This window comes from Castor canadensis, chromosome 15 (assembly GCF_047511655.1).
Source record: "Castor canadensis chromosome 15, mCasCan1.hap1v2, whole genome shotgun sequence".
Taxonomy (NCBI): Eukaryota; Metazoa; Chordata; class Mammalia; order Rodentia; family Castoridae; genus Castor; species Castor canadensis.
In genome coordinates, this window is record NC_133400.1 from 16807782 (window position 1) to 16825063 (window position 17282).

The window sequence follows — 17282 nt, forward strand, 5'->3', positions numbered from 1 at the left end:
TGGGTGATTACATAACTTGTTATGCCAAACTATGAGTAGAGAAAGTCCCAATTTGTAGACACTTCTACTCCAGAAGTTAATTTGTAAATTGTGTCTCTTGCATATCTTGGGTCCCCTACCTGCCTCCTTCCAGAAGGAGACCATGAAAATGGGAGGCTCAGGACTGGCAGAGAGGCTCAAATGGTAGTGCTCCTGCCTAGCAAACCCTGAGTTCAAACTCCAGTACCACCAAAAAAAAGAAAGAAAGGGAGGGAGGGAGGAAGGAAAAAAGAAAGAAAGAAAGGGAGAAAGAGAGGGAGGGAGGAAGGAAAGAAGGAAAGGAAGGAAGGAAGGAAGGAAGGAAGGAAGGAAGGAAGGAAGGAAGGAAGGAAAGAAGGAAGGAAGGAAGGAAGAAAATGGAAGGCTCTGGAGATAAAATCAGAACTGGGTTGAATCCCAACTTCACAAGAATCAACAATCCCTTTACTTTTCTAGAGCCCCAGTTTCAAGAGCCTAGCAAGCGTGAGGACCTGAGTTCAAACTCTAGTGCCATCAAAAAAAAATTTTTTTTTTCCCTCTAGAGCCTCAGTTTCCATTTTTTAGAAACAGGAACAGAAATGCTACCCCTCCCATCACTGAGAAGAGAACAAGTGTTTGAAGGAGCATGGCTCTCTTCTAAAGAATTACATATTGAATGTGCCCAATGTTTGTTTAATATGCATATCTACTAAGAAAATACTCTAAAATAATTACATGATAAGGATGGCACACATCATCCTTGAATGGAGAGAAACCCAAAAGGAGACACACCAAAAACCAAATGTGTTACCTTTGGTATTAGAGAGTAATACATGCTATTGCAGCTTTTAAAAGTTATCTTTTAAAGTGGGGCATTGGTAGCCCACATCTGTAATTCTTGCTACTTGGGAGGCTGAGATTGGGAGGATCACCCTTCAAGGCCAGCCCAGGCAAATAGTTTGCAAGACCCTATCTCCAAAAAAACTGGAGCAAAATGGACTGGAGGTGTGGCTTAAGTGGCAGAGCACCCTGCTTTGCAAGCCCAAAATCCTGATTTCAAACCCCAGTCCTGTCTTCCCCCTCAAAACAAAACAAAACAAAACAAAAAGCTATATATTAATCTTAGGCTAACAACGTCATGGAAGAGTACTTCAAATGTGAGAAATGAACAAAATATTTGACTCATTAAAAAAAAGTTCTTTTTCAAAAGATATTTTATGCTACAAGGAAATATTTAGGATATAATTTAAGCCAAACCAAAAAGCAATTGTACAGACTTTTGCCATTTCCTATGGCAGCCACCAGTCCCACATTGTTACTGAGATGTGAAATGTGGCCACTCCCACACTTGAGATGTGTAAATTTGTAAAATAACTCATTGATATTTTTGGACTGATATAATAAAATGGGAATATTTGAGATGTGTTGGGTTAAATGAAATACATTATTGAAGTTAATTTCACCTGTTTGTTTCCATTTTTCTTTTAATGAGTCTACCAAAACCTTTGAAATTACTTACGTGACTCACATCTGTCATTTGCATATTTCTTTTGGTTACTGTTGATATAGGTAATATAAATTTGGCTGTAAAATGAAAAAAATGTAGAGGAAAAAATTGAGTAGAAAAATACCAACCTGATCACTAGGATTGAGTCTAATTGATAGCATTATGGGTGGTGTTTTCAGTTTCTTGACACTCTTCTGGGCTTCTCCAAATGTTCTATGAGGTACAGCTATCCTTGTGATACGCTAGAAAAGGACAAAAGGAGTCTAGAATCTTTGGTTCTAGGGAAAAACTGTCCTCTATCTTTCTTGTACTGTTGGTAAAACCTTTGGAGGACTGTTATTTTGTGAATTCAAAAATGATGGTCCAGCTAGCTGAACTCTCCTTTGATCTTGGTTATGAACAGAGACGTTCAGCATCCTACTCCCTCTCCCTGTGGGGACAGGGACATCTTCCCCACAAAAAGGGAACTGTGGGTATGAGGAGAGCGAGAAGCAACTCCATGGATGCTCAGAGCTGAGAACATCTCTGGGCAAGGAAGTGAGTCACCCAGTGAGTCAGTCCCACCGCCCTGCTTTCGTTCTTGGTATTGTTCCATGTGGCTGCCCCCGTCTGTCACCCTTTCCCCCTGAACCACACGCTCAGCCTTGAATTGTGGCCCAGGCAGATCTTGCCTGGAACAGCTCCTGGGGGCTGAGGTGCTGACTGTGGTCACTACCGGCTCCCCCTCACCATCAGGTCAATACATTTGACATAGGTGTTATTAGCTGTCTCATTTTCCCTTGGGGGAAACTGAGGCACTGAGAGATTACATACTTGGCACAGGGGCCACAGTTAGAAGGAGTCTGAGGTGAGATTCAAATTCAGGCCTGATTCCAACGTCTGAGCAACAAAACATGGCTGGACCTTGCCGGTCTGGGTTTCTTGGAGCACTCACTAGGTCTGCCCCAGACAAGACTGGGAAATAATTAACTGTATATTCCAAGTTTCCACCGCCCTGTATTTCATTTGTCCAGGTCTCCCTGCTCTCTTATAAAATATGTCCATGGAAAAAAGTCTAAGAGGCTGGTGCCTGGGGCTGGGTTTGTGGTTCACTAGTACAGAGCTTTCCTAGCATGTGCAAGGCCCTGGCTTCAATCCCCGCAATACAAAAAATAAAAAATAAAAAAGCCAGTCTGATATCAGACATTTACACTTAAATATGAATTTAAGTCCATCCTTACTCCTTCAAGAAGGACCTGCAGGTGAAATTCTACTTCAATTGTGGCATGAAACACTAAAAAGAATTTCTGTTACTGGGAGACACATAGGGGTGATGTCTTAGGGAAAAGAGTGCTCTCACTTCTGCTCCCTTCTGAACCAAACCATGAGCCACTCTCAGCCATCTATCCAGGAGTCCAGCCTTGTTTTCAGTTTATTAGCTGAAGGTACGCAAAGCCAGGATAGAGTGAGCCCATGCTCGTGTGATAGAGTTGTCACAAGAAGAATGCCACCCCTCACAGATTCCAGCAGCCTGGAGTCATGCCTGAGGATTAAGCATTCCCCTTTCTTTTAAACTTTAAACAAATTGATAATATACTGTTTTATAGGTAATGCGTTCACATGATTCTTAAATTGCATACAAGGCTGGAGGCGTGGCTCAGGGGTAGAACACCTGCCTAGCAAGCATGAGGCCCTGAGTTCAAACCACAGTTTTGAAAAAAAAAAAAATTCCATACATTGTACACACCACATACACTACATTGAAAAATATCTCTTACTAAGTTCTTTTTCTACCCAGACTCAACTCCACCACAATCTCTGCTGTTATGAATCTCTTGCATATTTTTCAAAGTTTCCTTATGATTATATAAAAAAATACAAATACACACTCGAGCACCCACCACCCTTCTTTTTATACAGAAGTTGAAGACTCCTTTTACAAAAGTAATGCTGAATAAGAATGCATTGGTTACTGATACTTTAGTGAAAAGGAACCTATAGGTATTTTCTTTCTGGAGGCACCGGCTAGGCCCTGGCTTTTGTATGTTTTTAAAAGTCAAGTTTAATGGGGCATAACGTACCTACAGTAAAATTCACCCTTTTTAATGGCAGTCCTGCAAGTTTTCTTTACAGTCCTGCAAGTTTTGGATTAATCTTTTTTTTTTTTTCTTGGCAGTACTGAAGTTTGAACTTAGGACCTCATGCTTGCTAGGCCTGCACTCTGCCAGCCCTATTCCCACAAATTTTGACAAATGCATACAGCCACATATCCACTACCCCAATCAAGATACGGAACAGTGGTCATTTTCTGTTGCCATCTCCAACCCCTAGCAACCTCTGATATGTTCCCTGTCCTTATAGTTTGTCTTTTCCAGAATGTCATATACATGAAATCATACAAGATGCAGTCTTTTGCTGGAGGCTACTCAAGTAGTCGAGTGTCTGCCTGGCAAGTGTGAGGCCCTGAGTTCAAATCCCAATACTGCCAAAATGCAATCTTTGTGGATGGCTTTTTTTTTTTTTTTGCTTGACATGATGCAGCAATCTCAAATGTTCTTTTATACAAATATACATACCATTTATCTATGGCTTGTTCCTCATTACTGGTGAGTTGTATTTCATTAAATGGATGTACCACAGTTTGCTTCTCTGTATGTCAATAAAAGAACATTTGGATTGTTTATTGTTTGTGGTTACAGACATTTACAGATAGGTTTTTGTTTTGTTTTGTTTCAACCAGATTTTCTTTTTTGGTGGTCTTGGTGGTTTGAACTCAGGGCCTTCTGCTGGTTAGGCAGGTGCTCTACCATTTGAGCCACACCCACAGCCCCAGACATTTTCAGTGCTGGGTGAATACACAGGAGCAGAACTGCTGAATGGCAGAGAGAATATCATCTTCATGTTATCTCACTTTCATCTTTACAATAGCCCTCTAACCTGCTCTGCTAGGCTCCTTCCTAGACTGGAATCTGAAGGCAAGAGAGCTTCAGTGGCTGGCTTTCTACCTCACTCAGCATATTAGTGACAAAGATGGAATTTGAACACAGATCCAAAAACAAGACAACATCAACAAAACTATTCCTTGCTGGGAACTAAGGTGATTCTGACTTCCTATCATTGTGTTCAAGTCCAAAGACACTAATAGCATAGGGTTAAAGGGATTAATAAAAAAACAAACCTCACTTTCTAATTTTGGCTCCCTTACAAGAATGCTGACTTGTGCAGAGAGGATATACTGGGGGAGGTGGGGTGGCCCCTCCAGTGCGCCCCCTTTACGCTCTACTGCCTGGAGACTATCAGCTTTCCCAAAGGGAAGGCTTCCTAATGTTTATAAGTGGGCGTGGAATGTGCTCTTAAAAGTTTATTGCTCACTTAACATGCATCATCTCATCTGAGACCGACTTCAAGAGGGTGGGCCTGTCTCTCCCTGCAAGCCACCCACGGAGCCACCAACACCTGGTCAGCTGTGTACAGACAAAGCATATTTGTGGCTCTTATTATCACTCTGTTCTAAGCCGCATGGTCCTCCCCTTGTGCAACGACAACCTGGCAATTCCAAACGCCCTCCTGGCACGCCTGGATCGGCAGGGTGGTGATGTGGAAAGCTTACGGGCCTGGAACTCCAATCCTTCCCTTGGGAGTAATGGGGGAATTAGGAGGGCTATATGAGTGTCCTGTGTGGGGCCTGGCACCCAAGAGAGGCGGGCAGCACATGTTGGTTCCCTTTACTTTCCCTAAGAAAGGAGACAGGTACTAAACCCGGGAATGAGATCCTAGTGGTTAATGTACTGCCACTCTGCTATGTATTCAAGGAAGTCCCCTCCTGTCTCTGGATTCCACATTCAGGAAAAGCAGACCAGCTCCAAATGTACTGCACAGAATATAATGATAAAAGTAGCTTTTCTTTCAGCAGAAAGAAGAGGAATTAGGGAAAAATGTTCTTAATCTCCTGGCTGCCTAGAGGCCCTGCCCTCCCCAACAGAGAGGAGATTTTACAACCATGAAGAAGCTTCTGGAAGCAGCTGGGAGAGGCCTAAGTCTTGTTGGTCACACAAGGCCCATCCCACAAGGGGAGCTTGTTGCATTGGACTGTGGAATAAACGTGTTCCCTGCCTCATACTTGTAAATAGGAATAATGATGGCATTTGCCTCTTAGGTTGTGAGGATGGGGACCTGGAGAACATGTGTACCTTACTTAGATAGCTCATGGTGTGAAATGAGACCAGGTGTGTAAGCCAGAGGTCTCACGTGAATTTCATTTGATCTGCACATATAAGGACCAGCTGGTCCTGATTTGCAATGGAAGGTCTGTATCTTAGATATCCCTTAGTCCTGGGTCAATTGGCATAGTTGTCACCCTACATACAATCATTACAAATAAAAATCAGACTTGTAGCCAGTATCCAAAACTTAGAAGATATTGTATTAAACATTTCAAATTGCAGAATTTCTTTTAAAAACTGACACATAGAAACAATGAGTTGAAGCTGGGTGTGGTGGTCCACGCCCGAGTAATCTCAGCATTTGGGAGACTGAGACAGGAGGATTTCGAGTTCAAGTTCAGTGTGGGCTACATAGCAAGACACCGTCTCAAAAAAACTAACCAGCCAAACAAAACCTGCAATGGGCTGGGGCTAAGTGGTAACAGTCCATTCAGTTCTTGGATCAAGCACCCACCACTTTGCCAGTGTCCCTATCACAGTTTCTTGTCTCTTTCACTCACCTGTCCACTTCACTACTGTCTGGCCCCTATAGCATAGGCATTTGTAATCCTTTATGTATACACAATCCAGCCATTGTAGTGCTTAAAAATGTAAGAGATAAAACTTTAAAAAAGCTGCTGCTAGGTTGCTCCTTTTCAAGTGCTCCAAGATAGGAACGTTTTAAGTGGCTACAAAGCACCATCAATTTTCTCACTGATGATTACGCCTGTAATCCTAGCTACTCAGGAGACTCAGATCAGGAGGGTCACAGTTTAAGGTCAGCCCAGGCAAATAGTTGGTGAGAACCCATCTCCAAAATAACCAGAGTAAAATGGACTGGAGATGTGGCTCAAGCAGTTAGAGGGCCTGCTTTGCAAGTGCAAAGCCCTGAGTTCAAACCCAGACCCCCAACAAAAAAAAAAAGAAATAAGAAAAAATGAAGTCATATAAATGTTAAGAACCTACCTTGTTTGCCAGAAAACTTCAAGTACATAAAGAGCAAGCTGAAATATTTTCCTGCAAAATTGACTCTCACACACAAATTCTAGTTGGAAGTAACAGACTCTAAAGTTTAAGCAGAGAGAGAGAGAGAGAGAGAAATTGATTTAATAAGTTCTGCAATCAAATTGTCAGTCAGTGGGCGTGGATGTCTGGATCACAGCAAACTGGATTCAGAGACTCTGGGCTCTGTCCCAGCTAAGGCTCTGTAAATTAGCTTCATCCTCTCAGCCAACTTCCGCAGTGGAGGAAGACATGAGTAAAGGCCATTCTAAACTCATGTCCTTTACTATTTGAAATCCAAAAAGAGGGGAAAGTGATGAAGGAGGTATTCTCTTTTCTGCCAGTTGGAAAAATCCCAGGGAAGAATTCTGATTGGCCTGGCTTAGTTTCTATTTCTGTTCCTGGACCAATAAAGGGGTCTGCTCCCAGAAGAAAAGATGTTAGGCAGAATCAAATCATAGCCACCAGCATGTTGCTAGGTCTGTGTGAGTTTTAATGGTCTCCAGGACCCTCCAGGTTAAGAAAGATCATCTCTGCAGGTTTTTTTTTTTTTTTTTTTTTTGGTACCCCTTGTGGTAATCGTGCTTGCTATGTGCCAGCCATGTTTTCATTGCTCAGCAGAGTAAACGCATATGAACCAATGCATATTATTTTGTTCATCTTCTCAACCTCTGTACCTTCAAAGGAGTTTCTTATCCCTGTTTTATAAATACACAAAGTAAGACACAACATAGTTAAGTAGTTGGGACACTTGCCCCAGTGGCAGACTGGATTGTGAACCCCCGGGCTCAGTCATCTCACAGCTGATGAGGAGAACTACATAAGAAACTATAAAGAATTTATCACAAATGCCTGCATGCTAGCAGTGTTCAAAGTTGTGACCACTAACGGTGTGGCTTTTCATCTGTGAGGGTGGGTGGGGGCTGGGTGAGAGATCTCCCTGGGCTTCGGTAGCTGGCTTTTATCTGGCCTGGGAGCCACTGGGCATAGTGCTATCTATTTCTCTCACCCTCCACCAGGCACCTTGGTTCTGATTCTCCTTCTACTGCATTTTTACTTCTTGCCATGTCTTTCTCTAGTGATCTGAGCCTGCCATCAGTAATCAGAAAAATCATGTTTTATTTTTTGTTTTGTGTTCCTGGTCCAGACTCTGTCCCTAACCAAATTCAAAGAACAACATGTTTGTTAATTGTCTGGGTTTTAGGAAAATTCAATTCAATTTAAAAAAATGTGTAGTGAGTTTTTACCTGAACTTTACCTTGCGGCCTGGGATTATAGCAATAAGTGAAAAGCAGGCACTGGCCAAAAAAAAAAAAAAAAAAAAAAATTGATGCTACATCAAAAAATAAATCTTTACCTCTAACCTGTTCAGTTCTGGATTAGGCAAAGACTTTCGAGATGGTCTGAACCTTTCAGTTTCCAAAACCTTTTCAGTGTCTCCTCTGGACTGTGGCCAGTCTACTTGTTTCAAAATGCTGCTTGCATGGATGGCTGAAATTAACACACAATCCAGGCCCAAATGAAGCCCTCTCCCTCAGCCACCTCTTCCCGAGTAGATTTGCTGTGTTGTTAACCTGGAGGAATTAAACATCTATTTTTGCCTCCCCATCTACATTCCTTCTTTGCAATTGTCCTATAGCCCCAGTTTTTCAGTAGGCTTAGGCAGCCATGTTTTTCTCATGTGTCTTGCCTTCTGATCACAGCTGATTGGTTCTGACTGATCCAGGTGTTGAAATGAACCAGTCAGCTTCTTTATCCTTAAGATTCTCATCTCAACATTTCAGAATGAGTGAGGATGGCTGGTCCTAGACAGTGGGAAGGTATTATAGTGTTAAAGTCAAGTTGCATCAGGGAAAATTCTAATAATAAGAAAAGGAAATATTATGTTCTGGTGTCGAGGGTCCTTGCCTTCACCGGCACATAACAGAAGCTAAAGAATGAAACCTACGGAGAAAGAAGCAGAGACCATCCTGAGCCATTCCTGCAAGAGAGGAAGGGTGATGCCCAGTTTACCAGGTTGAATCAAACCCCTTACCCTCCCACCCCAGCTCCCCATGTCCACTGTATCACTTTCGAAGCCCACTTCCTAGCATTGGATGTCTTGTGTGCCTTTCAATAAACCTCCCAATTCACTTGAGCAAGTTTGACATGAACTCGTTTCTTGCAACTAAACTGAGACTAGAACATCCAGATGTTTTGTTCAGGCCATTATTAGTTATTACCATAAGGACGGATATTATTCTGCCTATCCCCAATGCATGGTGACGTCTTTCTTATTTATCTTTCTGTCTCCATTAGCATCCTTTACCTGTGTGCCCAGCACATGGTCTATACTTCAAAAAAGCTTAATGAAGGGGCTTAGAGGGCAGCTCAGTGGTAGAAAGGGGCGCTGGGTGAGGCCTTAGGATCAATCCCTAGCACCAAAAAAGAAGGAAAAAGAAAAAGCTTAATGAAAGGATGTTTATCTCCTCTAAGTTTCTCTGCCTGGATTTCCAGTCTTCCCCCATCTAGCCCCATATCTAACCTCATTTCCCACGACTCCTCACTACACACCCTCCACTGTGGTTAAACCAGTCTCACCGAGACACCAGCTCACTTCTCTGGGCCTTTCCTTGTGCTGGAATGCCCTCCTCCCCCTTCTTCACCTATTTATCCTTCTGCTGTGGGCCACCTCCTTCTTCATTCATTCCTCAAATATTTACTAAATGCCCACTCTGTCAGGCATTATGCTAAGTGCTGGGCTCCAGTGGAGAACAAAACAGATGGAGCATTCTGCTACCACGTTGCTGATGGCCTCCTCCAAGAGCCCCACGACCCTGCCCACAACCCCCCCCCACACTTCTCCCTCTTCCTCTTGTAAGTACCTCACATTACTGTTTGTTAAGATTCTCCTGAGTTTGTTTTGCCCACCAAGCCTCCTTCTGCTAAGTGGAGTTTATATGCCTTGAGCGCTGGAGCCTGAGTTTGTACTTTTTAAAAAATTTTATTTATGTGCCTCAGCATTGGAGACACAGAAGGCACCTAAAAAATCACTCTTCAATGCCTGCTGCCAGATTGGAGGTGTCTCCTGCTCTCCTGGCCCGGAAAATGGAAGGACAGAGAGATATTTGTGTGACTTTGCCATCCCAATAATAAACATTCTGCCTGGGTTTCAGCTGATCCCAATAACCCTGGCCCTAAAGCACCACCTCAATCCAGGGTAGAGAGGAGCAAATAGAGGTTTTATTTGTTCTGTGTAGTCCCTGGTGCTCTGGGGGAGAGCTCGCAGGCCTCTTCACCACAAACCCACACTAACAAACAAGAAACCACTTTTCTGGCAGCCTCGGCTCCAGCCTCCCTCTACCTACGAGTGGACTCCCCTTGTCCTCCAGCCCTTCTGAAAGACATCTTTCAGCTCTGCACCTTTACTGGGTGGGAAGGAAAAAAAGTAGGGGCCTAGATTTCATTCTCTCCCCAGACATATAAGCAAAGGTGGTTCATCCCAGACCAACCCAGCAAAACCTCACCGCAGATTTTTTTCTGCACAAAGAAAGTGCCTTTTGGAAACACAAAGTTACCCTTTCAACCTAAGAAGGGGAAAAAATAATCCTCCAACCAACCCCAAACTTGCACTTGGACAAAATCCCAAGGTGAATGGCAAGATTGAAGTGAATCACTCCTCTTTGCTCTGATTGCATCAGCGACAGGCTAGCTACTCAGTCCCCAACGGAGGCCTCACACCACATTTGTGCCCAATTCTGAGCATTCTGACACACAAGCTGGTTTTGTTTGATTTTTTTTTGTGAATGTGTGGTGCTGGGGATTGAACCCAAGGTCTTGAGCTTGCTAGGCAGGCACTCTACCACTTTAGCCATACTCCCAACCCTTTTGTTTTTATTTATTTTTAAATATAATTTTTATTAGCATAAATTAATTGCACAGAGGTTCCATTATGATTTTTACACACATGCATATAATGTACTTTGATCAGATTCACCCCCTGGTATTACTCTTTTTTTTTTGGCTGACTGGGGTTTGAACGCAGGGCCTCATAATTGCTAGGCAGGCACTCTACCACTTGTCCAATGCCTCCAGTCCTTTTTTGCTTTAGTTATTTTTAGAATAAGATTTTTTTGTTTTGTTTTTGCCCAGGGCTGATCTGAGACCATGATCCTCCTGCCTTTGCCTCCCGTGAGTCTAGGATTACTGACATGCACCACCATACCTGGCTTGTTAGTTGAGATCTCAGTAAGTTTTTGTCCAGGCTGCCCTCAAACCACGATCTTCCCAATCTCTGTCTCTGGAGTAGCTGGGAAATTACAGGCACGAGCCACCACACCTGGCCCCAACATCGCTGTTACTTTTTTTTTTCTTTTTAAGTAATACTGGAGTTTGAATGCTGGTCCTTTTGCTTGCTAGGCAAGTGCTCTGTCCTCTGTCACTTGAACCATGTCTCCAGCTCCTCTGTTGCTCTTGCTTAATTCCCCCACCTTCCTCTCCCCCCCCCTTTTTTTTTTTGTTTTGCTAGCAGTATATGGAGTGCTCAGAGTTCCTTGCTTCTTGGGTACAGTGTCTACGATTAGGACACGACCCCAAAGGCAGCAAAAAGGCCATACAACAAAAGAGCCAGAAAGAATATAAAGACAGCAAAGAGTGATTGATTAGCAAAACCTAAGCACACCTCCAAGTCTGAAGCAGGCAGTTGGATAAGGACCACTGACCTGACCGGAAGCTGGGTTGGCATTTTATCTAACAGAGAAGAGTTACCTGCGTTGGGAAACTGAGGGCCTATTCTTATGGCCCCTCCCCAAGTGGTTTGACAACGCGCAGGGGCTATCCAAGCGCAGGAAGGCCCGCGCATGCGCATTTGAGCGCATTTGGTCCTCTTTGCCTTTCCCGGTTCAACCTTGACAGGGGAGGTGGGCTCCGTAAGGATATAGATTAGCTTAATCCTTGGTCCAGGTGTGGGCCATTATGTCAATTCTTGTCCTGCTATGGGCCATTAGGGGTTTTATGATTTTGTCTGCTCATGTTTACCTAGCTGCCTACACTCAAGTTTTTGTTTTGTTTTGTCTTTATTTTTTGGCAGTACTGGGGATTGAACTCAGTCAGGGCCTTCCACTTGCTAGGCATTCGCTGTACCACTTGAGCTATATCCTCAGCTTTCACTAACTTTGCCCGGGCTGGCCTTGAGCTCAAGATCCTCCCGCCTCTGCTTCCCATGTAGCTTGAATTGCAGGTGTTCACCACCCTACTGGACATGAAACTGCTATACTGGTAAGGGGCTGCACCTCTTAAGTCTAACTAGCTCCTTCTCTCTGTCCCCTGTTTAGAGTCCCCCTTCCCCATGCTTTCAGCAAGAAGTCTTAGTTTACAGGTGCCCTGAGCTCTCCATACTGGTAATTACTGCCATTTATTGAGCAAAGTCTTCCGGAGTGCCTAGATGTTATTTATATGGTTTTTCATTAGATCTTTAAAACAAAAACAAATAAAAAACTATGATGTAGGTGTTATGATTATCTTCAATCTTTTTTTTTAATATGGACGCCAAGGCTTAGAAAGGTTAGGTGACTTCTCCATGGCTGGCAAGTGGCTGAGATAGGAAGACTAGACCCATGTGTTTGGCTCCAAATTCCATGCTCTCAATCACGATGGAAACGGTCTTTCTTCTTCCCTTCCCAAGGCCTCATTCTCTGTCCCCTCCCAGATATCTGCAGCCACTCTGGGCCCTCCCTTAACTGGCTTACTTCCTCTTGTCTGTAGCACCTCCCAGGCTTTTCAGAAATAATCGTTCATGCCTGCAACAAACACTGAGCGCCTATATGTATCAGGCCCTGGTCCAGGGCTTTTTCTAGTGGTGACAGATAAAAATCCTTGCCCTCATGGATTTTACATTCTAGTGGAGGGGAACATACGCTAAAGACCAGTAATAAATAAAGAGAGAGGAGAAATAAATAAACTTAAGAGAGAAGGCAGAGAGATAGGGAATATTCAAGAAAAGGCACGATTTTAGATGTAGCCAGAGTAGGCCTTACGGGCTGGTGGAGTGGCTCAAGTGGTAGAGCACCTGCCTAGCAGAGTAGGCCTTACTAGAAGGCAATAGCAGAGTTAACATTAAATGGAGGTTAAGAGTGAGCCAAGGGCAATTCTGAAGACACAGAGCAGTGTGCCCGGTGTGTTCAAGGAATGGCAAGGATGGGACAGTGGGGCAGGGCTCAAATGGTAGGGTGCCTGACTAGCAAGTGCAAAGCCTTGAGTTCAAATCCCAGTACCACCAAAAAAAAATTAAAAAGGCAAGAGCAGTGGGAAAAGGGTGTGATAGGTAAGGAGAGGAGGCCAGACTCAGAGTCTTGGTGAGAGCCACCATGAGGACACTGGCATTTATCCTGAAGGAAAGGAAGGCCATTGGAGGAATTTGAGAAGACTTACATCTCCATAGTAATCCCCTGGCTGTTATTTTGAGAGCATGCCGAAGGGGGACAAGGTCAGGAGCTATTGATAATCCAAGAGCAAAATGATGGTATATTTTAAGCCACAAAATTGGGAGAAATTAAGCTCAGCAAGGTGGTTTATGCCTGTAATCCAGGCTACCTGGAGGCAGAGTTCAGGAGGATCAAGATTTGAGGCCAGTCCAGGCAAAAAGTTAGGGAGACCTCATCTCCACTAATAAAGCTGTGCATGGGGATACGTACCTGTCGTCTTAGCTACTCAGGAGGCGTAGATAGGAGGATCATGGTCCAAGACTGGACTAGGACAAAAGCAAAAAGACCCTATCAAGAAAATAACTAAAGCAAAAAAAGACTGGAGGTGTAGCTCAAATAGGATAGCACATGCCTAGCAAGCTGAAGCTCCGAGTTCAAACCCAGTACCAGAAAGAAAGGAGGGAGGGAGGGAGGAAGAAGGAAGGAAGGAAGAAAATTGGGGGAAATCAAGGAAGTGAAAGTAACTTAAAAAGCGAGGTCTAGCTAGGCACCTGTGGCCACATCTGTAATCCTAGCTACTTGGGAGGCTGAGATTGGGAGAAATGAGGTTTAAAGACAACCTGGGAAGATAGTTCTTGAGATCCCATCTCCAAAATAACCAGAGCAAAATGGATTGAAGGCATGGCTCAAGTGGTAGAGTGCCTGCTTTGTGAGTGTGAAGCCCTGAATTCAAACTCCAGTCCCACAAAATAGAGAGAGAGAGATCTAAAACCATGGGCTGGAGCATGTCAACACATAAATGAGGAAGAACAGCAGAAGACCAAGAAAGAGGAGGGAGATAAGGAGGAACCCAGAGAAGTGTTTCAAGGAAGAAGAAAAGTGACTGTCTGCAATACTTCTGATTGGTCAAGTAACAAGAGGACTGAAATTTAAGCCACCAGATAAAATAGGGAGTACAGAATTAACTATAGTTCTTTGCTTGGTTTAGATGTGTGTTCACCGAAACTTCTCAACCAACCTTGGGAAGGGCAGGGTTGTATCCCAGAATTCTGTATTCTATTCTATTCCTAGAATTCTATCTTTCCCCACCACTCTCCTCCCCCTCTCCTGTCTCTCACCTCCTCTTCTCCTACCTACCCTAGCTTTGCTGGGATTTGAAGGTTGACTCACCAGCCAAGGTATCCTTGGGCCTGAGCTGAAGTTCCAGAACAATCTCCTAGACAAGTTGTTGCTTCAAAGACAGGAGGATGGAAGTCTGATCTAATGGTGGTAAAAGGGGAAGATGTATGCACCTGCGTAAAGGGAAGACCAATTTTGCGTCTTAAGAATGCATGCAGCATTTTGTTGTTTTTTTTAAGGCAGCAAAGGAATGTATCTTGGGTCCACACAGCTCACTTGCCTGGGTTATAATGAGGCTGTCCTCCTTGGATCCATCTGCAGCCTAGACGAGGGTAGAGGTTGGAAACTGAATTCTTCTGCACTGAGTTTTTCCCTGGCAGGTGAGGAAGACAGGCATGTCAGAGCCTGGGAACTGGGAGAAGAGAGATGGAAGAAAGATGGCTGGCAAAGGATTCCCAGGGGTGGGGCTGGCCTGAGGAACCTGTTTGAAGAGCAGTGAAGTCAAACATTAATTTTTAAAAACTTTTTCTTGGAGGATATAGTAAATAACAGAGAGGAATGTGCACCAGTCAGTAAGTTTTTGCACACTGAACACATTCATGGAACCAGCCCCGCTATGACCATTAGCCAGACCTCAAGACCCCCAAAGGAACCTCCTCTTCCAGGTGCAGTTCTGCCTGAGGCCCTCGCCCTCTTGACTCTGAGCAGCATGGACTAGTTTTGCCTGTTTTTGTGTCTTACATGAACGGGTCTATGCTGTTGCATATAGTCATATATCTTTCATTCCTTCTGTTATATGATCATAATACAATCTAGTTATCCCTTCCACTGTTGATGGACATATATGTTGTTCCCATCTGGGGGCCATAACAAATAGTGCTGCTATGAACATGTTTAGACATTTTTAATGTTTAATGCACCCAACTCAACAGTTTATTTTCAAAATATTCAAACACACAGAGAAGTTGAAATAATTATACAGTGAACATCTATCTACAAACCACTTATAGTCTAAATGAATATTTTATTATATTTGCCATATCACTTCATCTATCCTCTACCCATCCATCAATCCATGTTTTTAAAAATGCATTTGAAGCCAGACATGGTGGCTCACGCCTGTAATTCCTAGCTACTGGAGAGGTGGAGATCAGGAGGATTGTGGTTTGAGGCCTGCGCAGGCAAAAAGTCAGCAAGATCCCAGTTCAGCCAATGAAATATGGGTGCAGCAGTGTGAGCCTGTCATCCCAGCTATGTGGAAGCATAAGTAGGAGGGTGAGGTCCAAGCTGGCCCAGGCAAAAACGTGAGGCCCTCTTTGGAAAATAAAGTGAAAAGTGCTGTAGGCATAGCTCAAGTGCACCTTCCTAGCAAGTGCCAGGTTCTGAGTTCAAACTCTGGTACCACAAAAAGCACAAAATAAAACAAACAAACAAAAAAAAACCCCTCTAAGCCTATGTGCTGTCCTTGGAGTTGAGCGCTCTGGTATTCACCTCTAAAAGAGCAACCTTTTGTCTCCCTATCCACGTCAGCAAAACGTTCCTGGAATATCGTTTGGGTTATTTAATACAGTAGTAGAATCCTCTTTCTCTCCTGGCAAATCAGCAAGTACTTATTAATCTACAGTGAACCCAAGAAATCTCAGGATCATTTGAGACTCATGTAGATGGATAAGCCAAAAATGCCCAGGCATGACCAAATTAGATTGTTGTCGGATCTACCTGTTCTGAGGCTTCAAGGCAAGGAACTAAACAGGATTTCTTTCTTTTCCTTTGAGTTGGCATTCAGAGAAGTTACAGTCACAAGAAGGCTTGTAGGTTTACTTTCATTTAGAAAAGTCCCCAGGACATGAAAGACAAAGATTGAGGGACAAAAGTAGAGTAAAGGAGACTACAGGGCTGCTGGAGTGGCTCAAGTGGCAGAGCACCTGCCTAGCAAGCATGAGGCCCAAGTTCAAACCCCAGTGCCATCCCCCCAAAAAAGAAGAAAACATGTAAATAATCAACAGATGATTAATGTATATTAGAGGATATGCATAGGTTATATGAAAATATATATCATTTTATATAAGGGCTTGAGCATTCATGGATTTTGGTATCTTTGAGGGACCCTGGAACTAGGTACAGAGGAACAGATACTGAGGGACAACTATATACATACACATTCACACATTCATGTACCAACTCATGTTGGTACAAAGAAAGAGAGAAAAAAAACCACAAAAGCAAGCTGGAGGTATGGCTCAAGTGATAGAGCAACTGCCTAGCAAGCCCAAGGCCCTGAGTTCAATCCTCAGAAATACCAAAGCAAAAGAATCATCATATATTGTTGGGTGTGGTGGTGCATGCCTGTAATCCCAGCACTTGGGAGGCTGTGGCAGGAGGATCTTGAGTATCAGGCCAGCCTGGGCTACATAGTAAGACCCTGTCTCAAAAATACAAGTAAAACTCCCAAAACAAAAACAGAAACAAAAGCAACAAAATGTTAACAATTTATGAATCCAGGGGAAGGATATATGGGAGTTCTTGTATAGAAATTATTTGACAATAAAAAGTTCCAAAGAAGAAAAAGAACCCCCTAAACATCTCCTGTCAAGGGAAGGAGAGACTGAGATATCTTAGCTCCTTCACAGAACATGAAAGTTAAACAGAAGCAGAAGTCAGGTGGCTGTCAATTACCCTTGTGATTTGATCAGGCTGTCACTGTCTTAGTGCCCCAAGTGACAAGTATCTGAGATGATAACATCTACTGGCAGATGTGAGGAACCCAACACTACCCAAACTTTGCACTGTCCCTGTGACCCCTGAGTCAGCTCCTGAGTTAGGGAACTCCACTTGCACCAGCCCTTCCCTGGAGTCTGGGAACATCACAGTGGCTCCCCTCTATGTGGTTCCACTCTGGGAAGTGACAGTGCTCCCTATTTGCTCCTCAAGATTGAGTTCTTCTTCGTCTTCCTCTTCCTCCTCCTCTTCTTCTTCTTCTTTTGGTGGGACACTTGCTAGGCAGGCGCTCTACAGCTTGAGTCACTTCCAGTCTATTTTGCTCTGGTTATTTTGGAGATGGGGGTCTCACAAACT

General features: G+C 43.6%; 1 long non-coding RNA gene across 1 annotated transcript; it reads right to left on the reverse strand.

The window, feature by feature from the left end:
• Nucleotides 1-1540: 1540 nt before the first annotated feature.
• LOC141417186 (uncharacterized) lies at nucleotides 1541-14684 on the reverse strand. The gene is made up of 3 exons (XR_012441773.1): nucleotides 14488-14684; nucleotides 14259-14380; nucleotides 1541-1746 (listed from the first exon to the last, which is right to left on the reverse strand). It is a non-coding gene; the product is annotated as an uncharacterized lncRNA (long non-coding RNA).
• Nucleotides 14685-17282: the final 2598 nt, after the last annotated feature.